Genomic DNA, 15145 nt, shown 5'->3' on the forward strand with positions numbered 1-15145 from the left:
TGACCACCCGCGCCGCTGCAGGCGCTCAGGATTGACTTTCAAAATCACATCATTCCTCACCACTTAATTCCATGGCCTATAGTAAATGACCATAAAGAGAAGTAAATTTTTTTAGATTTTAAAACAATCACTTTAATGTTAAGCACTTGGGCAGCCAAATTCAATCTGTCATTTTCCCCGACATAGATTCACCTATGTCACTTCCGAAAGGTACTCTACAAACTCTTTCAAATCACCAGTGCCCTTCCCAATTCTATTAAATTTCATAATCCTTGTCCCCATGAAATGTAGGGTTTGAGAGCACCTCCATCAACTCTTGCAAAATAAAAGTTCACGTTTGTTTACATTTATTTCCAAAATAAAAATATATCTCCCAAAATAAACATTGTTTGAACATGCTGCAAGTTGGGATTGCATTAATACCAGTGACATTCATTGTGTTTTTCTTAAATAATTTAATAAATTGCCTTGGGAAGTCTCAATTTCTTGGCTATTTGGATGAAGGTTTCCAGTGACAAATTTCCTTAAAGAGCATTTGCCCTTGGGTACAACAAAGGGGACACAAGGGGACACCAAGGAGCATAAAGTGCCGTGCCTCGGGCGCCAGGACTCCCTGCTTAGCCACTTGGAGTCTCTTAGAGAAGCAGCTTTGAGATAACTGCCTGACTCACTCTTTCAAAAACAAGCATGAGGATCACAGAGTTGTTCAGAATTGGCATGTGCAGAGATGTAAATAATGCTGTATTCAAATAAAAGGAATCAACAGGTCTGACATCTTGAGAGAAGGGGAAAAAAGAAATGAAATGAAGAAATGGGGTGGAGGTACCAGGGACACTCCTTACAGCAAGAAAAATTAACAACTGCACACCAGCCTCTACCCATTCACCAGTTGCTTTTGTAATAGGGAAGAAGAAATCTGACTCCATATTGAATCTATTTCTTTTACTTTAACCTTTGTGTTCTATTGCTTTTGCTACAAGTTAAGAATGTTGCCTATAGCCTGCAATATACAGGACAGTCCATTCTCAAGGCTCTGACCTTTAAAGGTATAACACTTTCCCATTCATACTAAAAGCTGCAGAACAGAGAATAACGTTTGTCTTGTTGGAGGTTTACAGGAGCATCATGACCTTTAGACACCTACATGGACAGCTGCAAGAACAAAGGATTCTGACACCAAGACGTCTGCAACTACCAGCCACACCCCCTCCCCTTCTAGTATAAAAGCAGCCTGAATCCTAACCCAGGAAAGATGGTTCTTTTGGACGCCAGTCCACCATCTTCTCAGTCTGCTGGCTTTCCGAATATAGCCCCTACTCCTCGCCCCAACAATTCATCTCTCGATTTACTGGCCCGTCATGCAGCGAGCTGTCCAAGCTTGGACTCGGTAACATTTGTCCATGTGCCAGGAATCGTGCCAAAGGCCCAAGGGAATACACACACACAGTGGTTACTGAGGTTTCCTCATTTTACAGATAAGTGAACTGCTTCCAGAAACTTGTCTGAGGTTCCCAAGATGGACAGTGGAGGGAGGGGGCAGGAACTGGGAACCCAAATGGGCAGCTCCCGGCCTGCAAGTCCATCTCAGCTGCTGCCAAACTTGAAGACAGGCAGAGAGAGCTGCATGGATGGCAAAGCCGGGATGGAGGAGCGCTTGGCACCCTGTCCTCATTAAGTGCTCTCAAAAAGACCCCATCCTAGATCCAAGTATGCCACCCTCAAAACCCCCTCCTGGGGCCCAGGAGCCCTTAAGAACAACTGCTGTCCTCACTCACACCATCGCTCATGCTGGCTCTCCCAGCCTGAGACATCCATTCTCTTGCTTCTCAATCCTGCCCCCACGCTTAAAGGTACAGGTTCAAATCCCACTGCCTTCTCCATAAGGACACCCTCGGTTCCCCTAGTGCACTGTATCTAATCCTCTCCTCCTAGCACCTGGGACTCCCCAAACTGAAGCCCCTCAAAAGGACTGCCAAGAGCTAGTTACCCAGACGCCCCCTACCCCCAGCAATGCTTCCCAGCCCGAACAGTTCCCGGTGAGCTGAGATCCACTCTCCTCACCCTGGAGGGAGGCAGGACCAAGAGGCTCCCCAACCCACAGGCTGTAACTGTGAGGTGAAAGCACCCCAACTGCTGACCACCAGGCTCTGCTCTTCACACACAGAGTATCCGATGAAAATACGTGCCCCTGGGAGGCCACCTCTTCTCCAGAGTCAGAGGCCATCCTCCTCCCAGAAGACAACCTCTCTAGTGACAAGTGACCCTGGGGTGGCAACTTCAGGATGGGGTACCAAACAAGCAGAGTGGCTCCCCTCTCTCCCAGCCTCCATCTCCCAGATTCCTTTCCTGCCTCTTCTCCCTTTCTCAAATGTTGTTCAATTTCACCAAGTTACAGATGGGTGCTTGAGGACTGTTCTTAGATTTTTTTTAAATATCAAAATTAATCACATGGATTTAAAATATACATCCTCAAAACAGTGACATTTTGGCTTTTTGTCCAAATGTTCTATTAAAGGGGAAACTGTTCTACGTCTACATATTTAAGGAAGGGATGAAATAGTAACATCGCTTTCTCTGGCCACCTGCCAAGAAAAATTTATGTTGTCAAAATAAAAGAGAACATGTTGTTTGCTCAATATATGAGCACACTGCTGAGCAGCTTAGAAATTGGGCCTCTTTTACCAAGCAGTTTAAATCACCTAATTTTATTTACTTTTAAAAATTTTTATCGGAGTAGAGTTGATTTACAACGTTGTGTTACGTTTCAGGTGTACAGCAAAGAGAATCAGTTATACATATACATATATCCGCTCTTTTTTTAGATTCTTTTCCCATATCGGCCATTACAGAGTATTGCGTAGAGTTCCCTGTGCAATACGGTAGGTCCTTATTTGTTATCTATTTTATATATAGTAGTGTGTATATGTCAATCCCAATCTCCCAATTTATCCCTCCTCCCCCTTAACCCCTGGTAACCCTAAATTTGTTTTCTTAAATCACCTAATTTTAAGTGTCTCTGTGAATGTCACCTTCATATATCATAGATTATCACCTCCTTGGAAACATCGGGGACCACAGCAATCTCTGTGTCTCTCAGTGTCATTTGCACACTGTGCCCACTCCTTCCTGCCTCGGGGGGTCCAATCACTCCCAGAACTTCTGCCACCTCTACACTGATGACTCCCACACACACACCTGGGGGTCCAGCATGAGCTTGTCCTCCCACTCTGGGTGGTGCTCACATAGCATCTTAGTCACGTGTGGGGCAGGGACAAAAAAAAGAGAGGCCATCATGCTGAAACCAGAGATGGCTACCTGAGGCTTCATTATATCACTCTCTGTTATCTGCACTTGATTAAAAATTTCCATTATAAGGAGGCTTTTTTTTCTAAAGAGGATCCATCAGAACCTTGAGGAAAAAAAATTCAAAGACAGAAACAGTCAGTTAAAAATAGGATTATTCATGAGAGATATTTTAAGTTCATCTGAAGGAAATAATTCCTTTTGTGGTGAAGGGAGAAGAAAAATAAAAGGGTTGCATCTCATTTACTTAAAGAATAAAAGCTACATAAGTTCCTTATAAACAAGCATCAAATTTAGCCATAAAATAATAAATGTAAAATACATGTCATTAGTCCCAAAGGTTAAATATTTATAGAGGATGGTATTTGTAACAAACCCACTTTGACCCTTTCACTGTTAAGACAAATAGATTTGATTCTGAAAACATCACCAGGCTTTTCACTGAACAATCTAGACCCAGACTTGAAGTTGGTTTTTGTTTTTTTTTAAACAACTGTGTTACTCCCGGATCAGGACTCAAAAAACAAGAAGCACTTCAAGAAGCACTTGGATGTTAAGTGCTTTTCAAAGAAAATAAACAACAACAGAATTCTAAAGCACAAATTATAAGCCTTAGCAAGTTAATGGTCCACGGACCGTAAATATGGTCCATATTCATGACTGCAGTGGATTCAAACAATCAACATATATGAGCTTGTCTGTGCAGGTTTTTTCCTATTATGCAGGGGGTGGGGATAAGGAGGGAACAAGCTAAGTGGGTTGCCATGGTTACAAAGATATTTAATGTCAGCTCAGGGACCAAAATCTACTTCAAGTTCTCCACATGGACCGGTCTCCCTTTTCAGTAAGTCAATCCCCAGCCCCCACAAGATTACTGTCCCCTGGGACAGCCCTTGCTGCTGCTCCCCTGGGGTCCTGAATCAACGGCGATCTCCACTTCATCATCCACCTCAAAGCTCTTCCTCTCCAGTAGCTCCAGGCACAGGCTGCTCTTTCCCTCTCCGACAACTTCTTGAAAAGGTTCCATGTCTTGTCACGCCCCTTTGTTGTGCCTTGACCTTCCCAATCCCCTTCACCCCTCTAGAATCTTCACAGTCCTCTGCCTCTCCTGACTTCCCAGAGCACCTAACACTGCTGGCCACCATCCCTACCCCCACCCCAAGTTCAAGACCATCCATCCCCTAACCCCAATTCTCTACTGGTTCTCTTGCATCTTGGCAGCCTTTGCTCCTGGCCCCATCCCCCAAAATGGGCACTCTCCACGGTTCTGGGTTCAAGCCTATGGTGGGTCTTCCTTCACCCCACACTCCAGTCCTCTGGACCCTCCTTCCACAACACTACAGCCTCCGGGTCCCGAGGTTAAGAAATGTCCCAACGTACCCCTATCTGTAGCTCACTTCCTTCACACCTCCCTGAATTGGTTTCCAAACCTCATCCCATCCACTATCTTTTTCTCTCTCACTCCCTTTCAAATAAATCACACACACAGGCACACATATACTTTATTTTTTTTATGTACCACATCCTCTTTATTTTTTTTAACATCTTTATTGGAGTATAATTGCTTTACAATGGTGTTAGTTTCTGCTGTATAACAAAGTGAATCAGCTATACATATACATATATCCCCAATCTCCTCCCTCTTGCGTCTCCCTCCCACCCTCCCTATCCCACCCCTCTAGGTGGTCACAAAGCACCAAGCTGGTCTCCTTGTGCTATGCAGCTGCTTCCCACTAGCTATCTATCTTACATTTGGTAGTGTATATATGTCCATGCCACTCACTCACTTCGTCCCAGCTTACCCTTCCCCCTCCCCCTGTCCTCAAGTCCATTCTCTACGTCTGCGTCTTTATTCCTGTCCTGCCCCTAGGTTCTTCAGAACCATTGTTTTTTTTTTCTTTTTTAAGATTCCATTTTAATCCTGTACCGTCCTTGACCTGGTTTGGGCCCTCAGTTTTCCCCCAGCAAGACTGATGAAGTGACCTAATTCAACAAATATCAAGCACCTACTTAAACTAAGCAATGTTTCAAACAGACCACAAAGAATGAAGTTATATGGTCCATTATCATAAGGTTGCTAAGGGCTTAGAGGAAATACAAAGCACAGTACAGGGGATAAGGATGGGGACAGTCAGAGAAAGCCTCTCTTCTCAGAGGGAAGGTGGACGGAAGGGGGCGAGACAATTCCAGGAAGAGGGAACAGCCAGTGTAAAGGCCAGAGACTGGATAGCTCAAAGGCCAGCGTGGCTGCAGAGACGAGCTGGGGGCGAGGTAGGAGAGGCAGTGAACTGAGCCAAGGGCCTGACAGGTGACAGAGAACTTTGGCTTTACCATGAGGGAGACTAGGGGCCAGTGGAGGATTCTGAGTAGAGAAGTAGGTAAAGCAATTTCAGTTTTTAAATATCCCCCCAGCTTCTTTCTGAGAATAGACTGCTGTGGGGCAAACAGGAAGCAGAGAGCCCCGTTAGGAGGCCGTAAAATGACCTGGAGCCATGATCACACTCACCTCACGTCCACCTCTCTGGCTCAAGTCATCCTCCTAAACACAGGCCTGACCATGATATGTCACCACATCCTCTCCACAAGAACTTTCCATGGCTCCCCATCACCTCCGTAACTATCAAGTGTCACTTCTTCACATGGTCATCAAGGCTGCACTGTGTCCTATTACCCCTCCCTAAGCACCATGCCCTCCAAACCCACAGGATCACCTGCTGTTCCCCTGACACATCGCTACAAGCCTGCAATCCCCAACTGCCTCTGCCCTCCTTTCTCTGCCCCTAAAAGTTATTTATTCATCCATCAGGGCTAAGCCCAAACACAACTTCCTCAGGAGCCTTTCCTGGCTGCCCCCAACACTGCACTTTTCTTGCACCTCTACCAGACCGCTCTTTCATCAGTTCCTGGTTAGAGTTCCCACCAGATTGCTAACTCCTTGACAGCAAGAACTGTGCCTGACCCATCTAGGAATACACAAGGGGCCAAGCATAGTGCAACGCTTCCACTAAGCACTCAATCAACGCATGCTGGCTAAATGAACAAATTGGCCCTTTTGTTATATATCTTCTTGAGGTCTTGTGGGGTGGAGGGGTGGGCGGAGTTGTCCAAGGACAGGTTTTCCCCCTTGGCTACTGTAATCTGGAGGACAGGAGTCCCTCTGATGGAGCCCCTGGGGACTCCATGGTACAGCCACAAGTAGGGATGTGGGGATGGATCTGAACCCAGACCTTCAAAGTCTTCTGTCCTCTCAGCCAGGTATCTCTAGGAAGGCCCATACAATCTGCTTTACATTTGCCTAAAGCGTTGGCAACACGTTTTTCCTAGTCTCATTCTAGAAGTATACAGATGTAGACAAAAGCACCTAGAAGGATCTCAACCCAGTTAACAGTAATTACAGTATCAAGAGATGGAATTAACTTTATTTTCTTTTACTTTATCTTGACTTTTTTCCCTAAATAAACATAAGAAAAAAGTCTCTTAGAAAGAATGCCATAGTACCATCAAGTTACATTTAAAAAATGGTTCCAAAAATAAAAAGTATTAAAAAAAAGAAAACAAAACCCACATACACTGGAGACATGAGACCACTGAATATACAATACCACTTATAGAGGAAGACTGTAAAAACTGAAAACATTTTAAATGGGTTGTATGAAGCATGTAATTGACAACTGACCCTGTGTTTTCACTTCTGAAATAATTATTTTACAAAACATAAAGCAGTAAAACATTGTTCTGGGCATCCTGGGTACTTACTGATGCCTCTTATCTAAATTAAACTCTTTCATGGGTTTCATAAACATGTGTAAACTAGCTGTCATCACTGCACCTTAGCTCACATCACACAGGTGACCAATCAGCTCTAAATGGAACATTTCAATGACTGTCATTTTATGACTTACAGAGGAAATGTCAATAAAAATAACAGGGGATCAACTATCAACAAATATGTCTTATTTAAGCTGATGCTACATCAAAAAAGTGTTGACTCAACAAAGATTTGGCTTCTAACTTTCAATAAAAGACCTACACAACTTTTATAGTGAAATAGCATATTAAAACACAGAAGATACAGTTGCTTTAGTTACCATCTTTTTAAAGAAATAAAAGGGGGGCAAAGGCACAGTGTGTATGTCAGGCACAGTGCTAGGTATTTTAGGTGCATGATCAAATTAATTTTCTTAGCAAATCTGAGCTAGATTATCTCCCCTATTTCACTAATAAGGAAACTGAGGCTTAGAGTAATTTATCACACAGTAGCCACCGTCACACAGTAAGTGGCAAAAATGGAACTCAAATCCAGGTCTGCTTCACAAAAGACTACACACTCTGATTCTGGAAATGCCACTTACATGAAGTTCAAGAACAGGAAAAACCAATCTATGACGATATGCAGCACATCTAAGATGATATAACAAGTCAGAATAACGGTTCCCTTTGGGGGCTGGAGACTGACTGGAAAGGGGCACAGGGACCTTCTGGGGTACTGAAAACGTTTTCTTCTTGATCTGGTGGTGGACACACATTCATGAGCTGCACGCTTAATATTAATGCACTTTACACATTTTATTGTATGCTACGCCTCAAGTTTAAAAAAAAAAAAATCCTCATTTGATTGACTCCAAGTTCATGTTCTTTAACCACTAAACCATCATACCACTATTTGACAGAACCTGACCACACTCTAGAATTGATTCTCTTGGATAATCAGTTTTTAAAAACATTCTGGTTAAGTGAAGTACATCCTAATCACATCAGAGTGAAGGCAACTGAACAATAAACTTATTTTTAAATGCCACAGAATGAAAAGTAGAAAGTATCAATTTCCTTGCTACTGGGAATTTCCTGTCTGTAGCCACATCAGAATAAAAATAATTTTAAACCTTGCTCTAAAGAAATGTTCATAGATGCACAGAAAATAATTTGTAACAAAATTCTTAAGAGTTATCTATGGAAGTACCTAAATAAAACTACATAAAATATTTCAAGACATACATTATAACTTTATCAACAATGTTGACCCTCAAAAGAAGTTTGAATTTTGTTACAAAAACTAAGACAAGGCAAGAAGACAAAGCTGGTGGGCAAAGTGCATAAATCTCACAGTAGAGGCAACACAGTGAGTGTAAAAATCTCAAAGCAGAGGTGTAACAAACAGAAAACTCAAATAACTTTTCCCAGCAGTAAGGTGACTGTGCCACATACACCCTAATAACAAATTCTCCATTGAGTAGCAAGTTCTTCCCACCAAAGCTTTGTTCAGACTAGCAAAGCCTCATCATCAGCTGGTGATTATGAAATCATTACATCAATTCGCTCAAAGCCTCACCCCACACTACATATACATCTTAGTCAAGCGGTAATTGCCTCTCCTGAGAGAAGAATTTATTCATCCACAATTTGGAGATATATTTGGCAAGCACCTAGTTACAGTTTTACCACCTTTGGGGAAGTGGGGAGGGACAGCTGGATCCACACCTGTTGGTTGTATGGTCTTTACTGGGTGCTTTTGAGTATGCAAGCCAAGAAACCCAACCTTCAAATTCAGAGCCCAGTTTACTTCATGTTTTAACATTCTGTACACACCAAAAGTGCCAGACAATTGACTGAAATGATTTTAGTTTCTCCTGAGCATTTGCATATAAGACCAAAAGGCCTTTATGAGAATTTTTCAGCATTGATAACTTAGGCACCACTATTGGGCATGTGCAAGATTACATAACCAAATATTATCCCAGATGCAAGAATTTCAATGTTTATAAAAGTAACCATTTGTATTTATTAATTTTTAAAGTCCTTAACAAACTGCTCAATAAAACTGTCAAAAAAAAAAAACACAACCTAAGTAGAGTCAATTATTGTAGCTATTAAGCAAGCTAGAATGAATGAAAAGCACTGACCCAGTATGTTAAGAACAGAGTGTGCTTTAAGTACATTCACAGCCCTGGTTCAGCATTCCTAAATTATGGTTAGAGGGGAAAACAAAACAAAACAAAAACAAAAACAAAAAAACCCAGCATTGTCAGAAAACATTAAAACTTAAAAGTTTTGAAGGGAAGCAGAATATGCCACCCCAAGATATGTCACTTTGACACAATGATTATTTTGAATTAAAGTTACTTGAGAAAACAGCCAGTGTAAGGACATTCTGACCCCCCTTCGTCCCCGTGAAAACAAGAGATAAATCTTCCGTAGGAAGGTACCCTCCCTTGCACCAGGAGGGTAGAAGGCATTCTTATCACCAGAGATAGGGAATTCAGCGCTGAGAAGCCTGCACAAACCTTGTTACTTCTTCATTCATCAGTCACCCTAAACCCAAACCCCTTTGTTTCGTCAATTCTTCACAAATGTATTTGTTTCTTTGTCTAAAAGGTATGAAAGCTGCCTGCTTTGGTCACTTCTTTGAATCACATATTTTTATCCTTGTACATATGAAATTTGTTTTCCTCCAATTAATCTGTCTTATGTCAATTTAATTATTAGATCAGCCAAAGAACTTGGAGGGGAAAAAGAGAAAAGTTTTCCTCTCCTACAGTTTCAAAGTTTGAGAAACAAAAGATTCACTTATCCCTGCATCAGCTGAAAAAGCCCCACACATTTGTATCCATAACATCTTAGCTTTATACCAGCAATGCACCGGGTAAAGCAAAATGATTAACTTTTCTGGGTTCTCATTCATTTCGTAATGTAACTCTTTTTTTTTTTTTAAGCCATGCATCTGAGCAAACTGTACACTGAAAAATCTACCATGAATTATCAGTTCCACTTTCCTATTTTTAGCAAACCTTTAGTATCTTAGAATTAGAGAAATCTAAATTGTGGGGTTTTTTTAAAAACAAGGAAATTTTCAAAATTACAAGCCACCTATATATACTCAACTCTCCATCCAGGAAACCCAGGAAAAAAAAACAATTCATAATTTTTACAAGCATATTATGTTTATTTTCCTCAAAAGATTACCTCATTCCCTGGATTTTAAAAACTATCTGCCATCTGCCAAATTTGGCTGATTTCAGTCTCCAACAAATCTAAATGGTTACTGTTTTTGGTAAGGGGAAGTTGGTGCCTGGAGGAACTTCTATATTGATTACACAATGACCATCACTTATTAAGCACTTCTTAACCCCCGCCCCCCCCCACCCCCGCCATGATGCAGAGCTAGGAGTTTGGCAAACATTATCCTATTTGTCCTCAAAAACAATCCTGTAGAGAAGACACTACCATCCCAAAACCAGACATGGAAAATGAGGCAGGGATGATAAACAACTTGTCCAAGGTCACAGAACAGTATGTGGCGGAATCAAGACCAGTGAACAGTGAAGGTGGGAACTCAGAACTCTTATGGAGAATTAGGCCTGCCATCATACACATGCCATCTGCACAAAAACTAAATGAAGAGCAGTGAGCCCCTACTGCAGGAAGATTCCCAAGGGAAAAAGCAGTATCCCAAACTGAAAAAGTACTTCCGAATGTCAGATCTAAAGGGAAAGACATTTGTAAAGGCTTGGCAGTAGGAAAAGGTTTACTCAAGTAGAGTGCTATAGGGCTCCCGAACTTCCCTGGTCTTAAAATCCAATCTGGTTTAAGAGCACAGGGACTCTGTAACATTCTCCCAAATTCCACCAGTCTTAATAACCTCTATTCAAAAAAAAACAGAAAGGACTTCCCTCGTGGGGCAGAGGTTGGGAGTCCGCCTGCCAGTGCGGGGAACTTCGGTTCGAGCCCTGGTCCGGAAGGATCCTACATGCCGCGGAGCAACTAAGCCCGTGCGCCACAACTACTGAGCCTGCGCTCTAGAGTCCACGAGCCACAACTACTGAGCCCACGTGCCACAACAACTGAGCCCGCGAGCCTAGAGCTCGTGCTCCGAAACAAGAGAAGTCATCTCAATGTGAAGCCGGCGCACCCCAACAAAGACCCAACGCAGCCAAAAATATAAATAAATAAATAAAATTTTAAAATAAATAAATGAAAAGAAACAGAAGAGGGAACTAGGGCAGTGGGAAGAAGTGACCGCCCAGCCCTATCCTCCCTCTGGGGCAGCTGTCAGATAACACATGGGGGAGACCACGCAATGGCTCGGGTTGAGAGCCCTAGGACTGGGCTGGGTCCCCGCCTTCCTAGTCCCATTCTTGGCCCTGTCGGCCACCTCTTTAACCATCCTATTACCTCCCCGGAGCAAAATTACACTGGAAGGATCTGTTATGACAAGTAGAAGCCCATATTCACCAACTGGCTTTGCAATCTGAAATCTACAGCAAGGCTCCAACAAGGGAGCGGCAAGAGAATATGGTATAATTGTTCCAAACTACCGTTCTACGAAGTTGGGGAAGTTCAGGAGACCATGGGGGGCAGGGGAGCAAAGACAAACATACCACCCCTACCTTTTAAGAAGGAGAGGGAGCCTCCTCGACAACCCAGGTTTAAAACGTATATATTATTTTCAGAGATGAGCTTTCACGCTGTGACACTTGTGGGGAGTATCTCGGCTGCTCCTCCCCACTTGATGGGGAGCCAGTGGGTTCTGGGGCTCCCCAGCCCTAAGTGGAAAGCACTGTGGCCTAGAAATTAAGGTGACTCAGTTTTATTGCCTCCAGAAAGGTCCGCCTGCCGTCCCGGGGCAGCCGTCAGGACCCGCGCCCGCAGCCCTCGAGGAGTCCGCCCCGAGCAGCCCCACGTCCACGCTCCACTCCAGGTGTTTCGCAGAGGCCGGCTAGACACGCTCCCGCAGCACCCACCCCTCCCCCTCCCCAGGTTTCGGTCAAGTAGCCAGGTTAATCATTCAACGCGGGCGGTGTGGAATATTTTTGTAGAGGTCAAAGCAAAAGGTTCTTCCTAAGTTTCACAGAAACCAGCCTTTAGGGACCCTGAGGTGGCAGTGGCAGGCGGATGGGGCTGGGGAGCGACTGCTGGCGGCCCTGTAGCTCACAGAACACCTGATCTCCCCATGCGGCACGGGAGGCAGCGCAGTGCGAGGGTGGGGTGCGCGGGTGTAGCGCGAAATCCAGCAGGGCCCCCTCCCCAAAACGCCTGTGCAACCCAGATGAGGACGCCAGGCCTCAGACGCCCCTTCCCAACGCCTGAATCACCCCGTCGCGCGCTCCCCCGGAAGTTGGGGTGCAGCGCAGAGGCGGAGATGTTCCCGGGTCCCGGGGTTGGGGGTGGAGTGGGGCAGGAAGCTCAAAAGACAGGCTGCCGCGGGTTGCGTTATCCTCTTCCTCTAGGGTTAGGAAGGTGGCGGGGGGCCGAGGGGAAGGACCGGGACGCCTAAACGCCGCAGGAGCCACCTAGAGACTGTTTCCTGCTCTGGGGCGCCAGTACGAAGCCGGAACCGGCGAGGAACTGGGCTGTGGAGGGAGAGAGGATGGGCCAGAGGAGGGGGAGCCAGGGACCAGAGAGCTAGGAGGGCGCAGAGCTGGCCTGGGGAGGAGGGAGGCGGCGGGAGTGCACACCCGCCCGGCCCTACCTTGTCCGGGAGCAGCTCCTGCTCAGCGGGGCGGGGGCGGGAGATCGCGGCTGCATCCACGTCCCGGCCGCTCCGCGCGGCTCAGCCCGGCGACCGCCGCCGCTCTCGCTCCATGCGTTGCTTCCGCGATGGGCGGCCGGGTGGTGTCCGCGGCGGGACGGCTCCGCCTCGGCTTGGCCCCGGCTCGGCTCAGCTCCGGCACTTGTTGCCGCCGCGGCCGCTGCGCCTCACTCCCGGCTTCGGCTCCGGCTCCCGGCGCCGCCGTCGCCGCCTCGGGGCTCCCCGGCCCGTCCTGGTCCCGCCCCCGCCCCACGAGCCAATCAGGCCCGGCACCGCCCCTCACGTCGCCGCCCCGCCCGGCCCGCCGCCCCGCGCCCCAAGTTTGGGGAAGGCACAGCTCCAGTTGGTCGGGCGGTGGGCGCGCAGGACCCTCCCAGGCTGGTGTTCCTCCTGGCATCCGGGGACCCTCCGGGCCCTCACCTGGAAAGCAAAGGCTTAAACTGGGGGAAGGGGACCCCAAGAACTAGACCCTCGGGGAAAAAGGGCGGCTCGAAGTTCAAAAGAACTATTTTCCAACTCCAGTCTAACCTGAATCCCTCTTATTGTCGCCCCTCTTGCAGTACATCTGACGTTGGGAAACTAAGCACATGGCCTGGTGAGGACTCCAGTGGCGTCTTCTGGCCGGAGTCAGTTTGTACGGGTCCTAGACCGAACCCCGGCCGCCAAGTGCTTGGGCAGATGTGCCCCCGCAAAACCCAGGGTTCCACCATGGAAGATGGGGGTAGCTAGGGGGAACCAAAATGGGACTTGACCATTGCTCTCTGCCCATCCAGTAGCTGCCGCCACCTCTTAGGTGCCCAAATGACACCTACTTGACACTGCCACGCCATCTTCGGTTTTATGAAGCCGCCCAGAACATGGCGAGAGAGGAGTTTTAGTTCTCTTTGTGGTGTCCTGCAGAGGGTTTCCTCGAGGTTCCAGGCGAGTCTCGGGAAGTCAGAAACGCAAGGTGCCCAGACGCTGGGCCTCGAACCCGCGCCGCGGCCCAAGGGACAGGGCGGATACCTAGGTGCAGCCTTAATGGCTGAACTGTGACATACATTCCCCCCGCTGGACGGGGACTTGGCGCTAACCACACCCACCCGCTGGAATTCCGGGGACCACGACGCACCCTGCTATCCCAGCGCCCCCGCCGGCTCGCCAGGGCACTGCATTCTTAGGTGAGTCCGAGTTGCTGTTGCCACAACTTTGAGGGCCCCAGGTAAGCCCTGCGCAACCGGATGGAGAGGTTGCCCTGGCTTGAAAGGCCCAGTGCAGTGCAGTCAGCTCGTTTCCCTTGCGCTCCGCCGGGAGGTAAGCCTGGCCAGAGGCGCACTTGAAAGCTCCTCGTCTCTTGGTATTTATCTCTCCAAGAAGAAAGCAATCCCCTTTAGATAATCAGACTAAGGAATTAAGAACACCACACCCTGAATTATTTGCATTTTTCAGAAGGCTTTCTGAGGCGGAATTAGTTGAAAGAGAAGGAATTGCTAAAGTAGTAATTTCAGGCACCTTTGAGCTCAGCCTACTCAACTATGGGCCCTTACTCTTAATCCAAACTCAGAGCGGAAAAAGAAAAGCAGGTGTGGATGCACTGCTGGATGCACTGAGCCACGTGGGTGCGGTCCTCTAGAAACAGGAATTCGGAGTCAGATCTGGGAAAGTTTCGATTTGCAGCCTTCAGTCCTTTTTGCTTTTATTTTGATCACATGATTCTCCTAAGACTGGGATGTAAAGTCCAGTCAGATTTTTGTGTACTCATAGAAAAACATCTGGAAGGATACAGACAGGCTGTTAACCACCATTACCCCAGATGTGGGATTGGGGTTTCAGAAGGAGGGGAGATGAGTTTTATACCCTTATTGACTTTGAGTTTTGTTTTTTTCCAGTTATATTAACTCTCATAATTTAGAAAACTAATGAAACATTTTTAAAGAAATAAAGATATTAGAAATTCTTTTAAGAACTCTTCAGAGTGTATAAATTAATAAACAAATGAAGCCTGAGTCTTTCATTCTGTGTCAAAATAATTAATCCTGAGTCCGTGTTCCTTGGTTTAAATAAAAATATCTCCGGCAGTTCTTCTAATCTTTAAACGCTGTGATGGGACAAGACTGACATCTGAAGATTTTTTTCTGCCATCAGATCAGTATATTGTTTCTACACGTATGCCTTCCCTTTAAATGCACTCCCACTAGACACAGACATACTTTCAGGAACTGCCAGCCAAGGGGTTTTAGTAAAGGAACTGCTACAATGTCAGCTGGCAACCAACAAGGAAATTAAGCTGTATTCTCTGCAGCTGCCAAAAGCTGCCCAGGCCCTGAAATTAAAAAA

The 15145-nt window shown here is 46.0% G+C and overlaps 1 protein-coding gene across 1 annotated transcript in view; it reads right to left on the bottom strand.

Moving 5' to 3' along the window:
• Positions 1–12910, bottom strand: part of B3GNT2 (UDP-GlcNAc:betaGal beta-1,3-N-acetylglucosaminyltransferase 2) — a 30902-nt gene extending 17992 nt beyond the window's left edge. The window contains exon 1 of the mRNA XM_082426651.1: positions 12770–12910. The gene's annotated coding sequence lies outside the window, so the exon portion shown is untranslated. The remainder of the gene's footprint in view (positions 1–12769) is intronic.
• Between the last annotated feature and the right edge of the window lie 2235 nt (positions 12911–15145).

Source organism: Balaenoptera physalus, assembly GCF_965194825.1.
Source record: "Balaenoptera physalus genome assembly, chromosome: 15".
NCBI classification, from domain to species: Eukaryota; Metazoa; Chordata; class Mammalia; order Artiodactyla; family Balaenopteridae; genus Balaenoptera; species Balaenoptera physalus.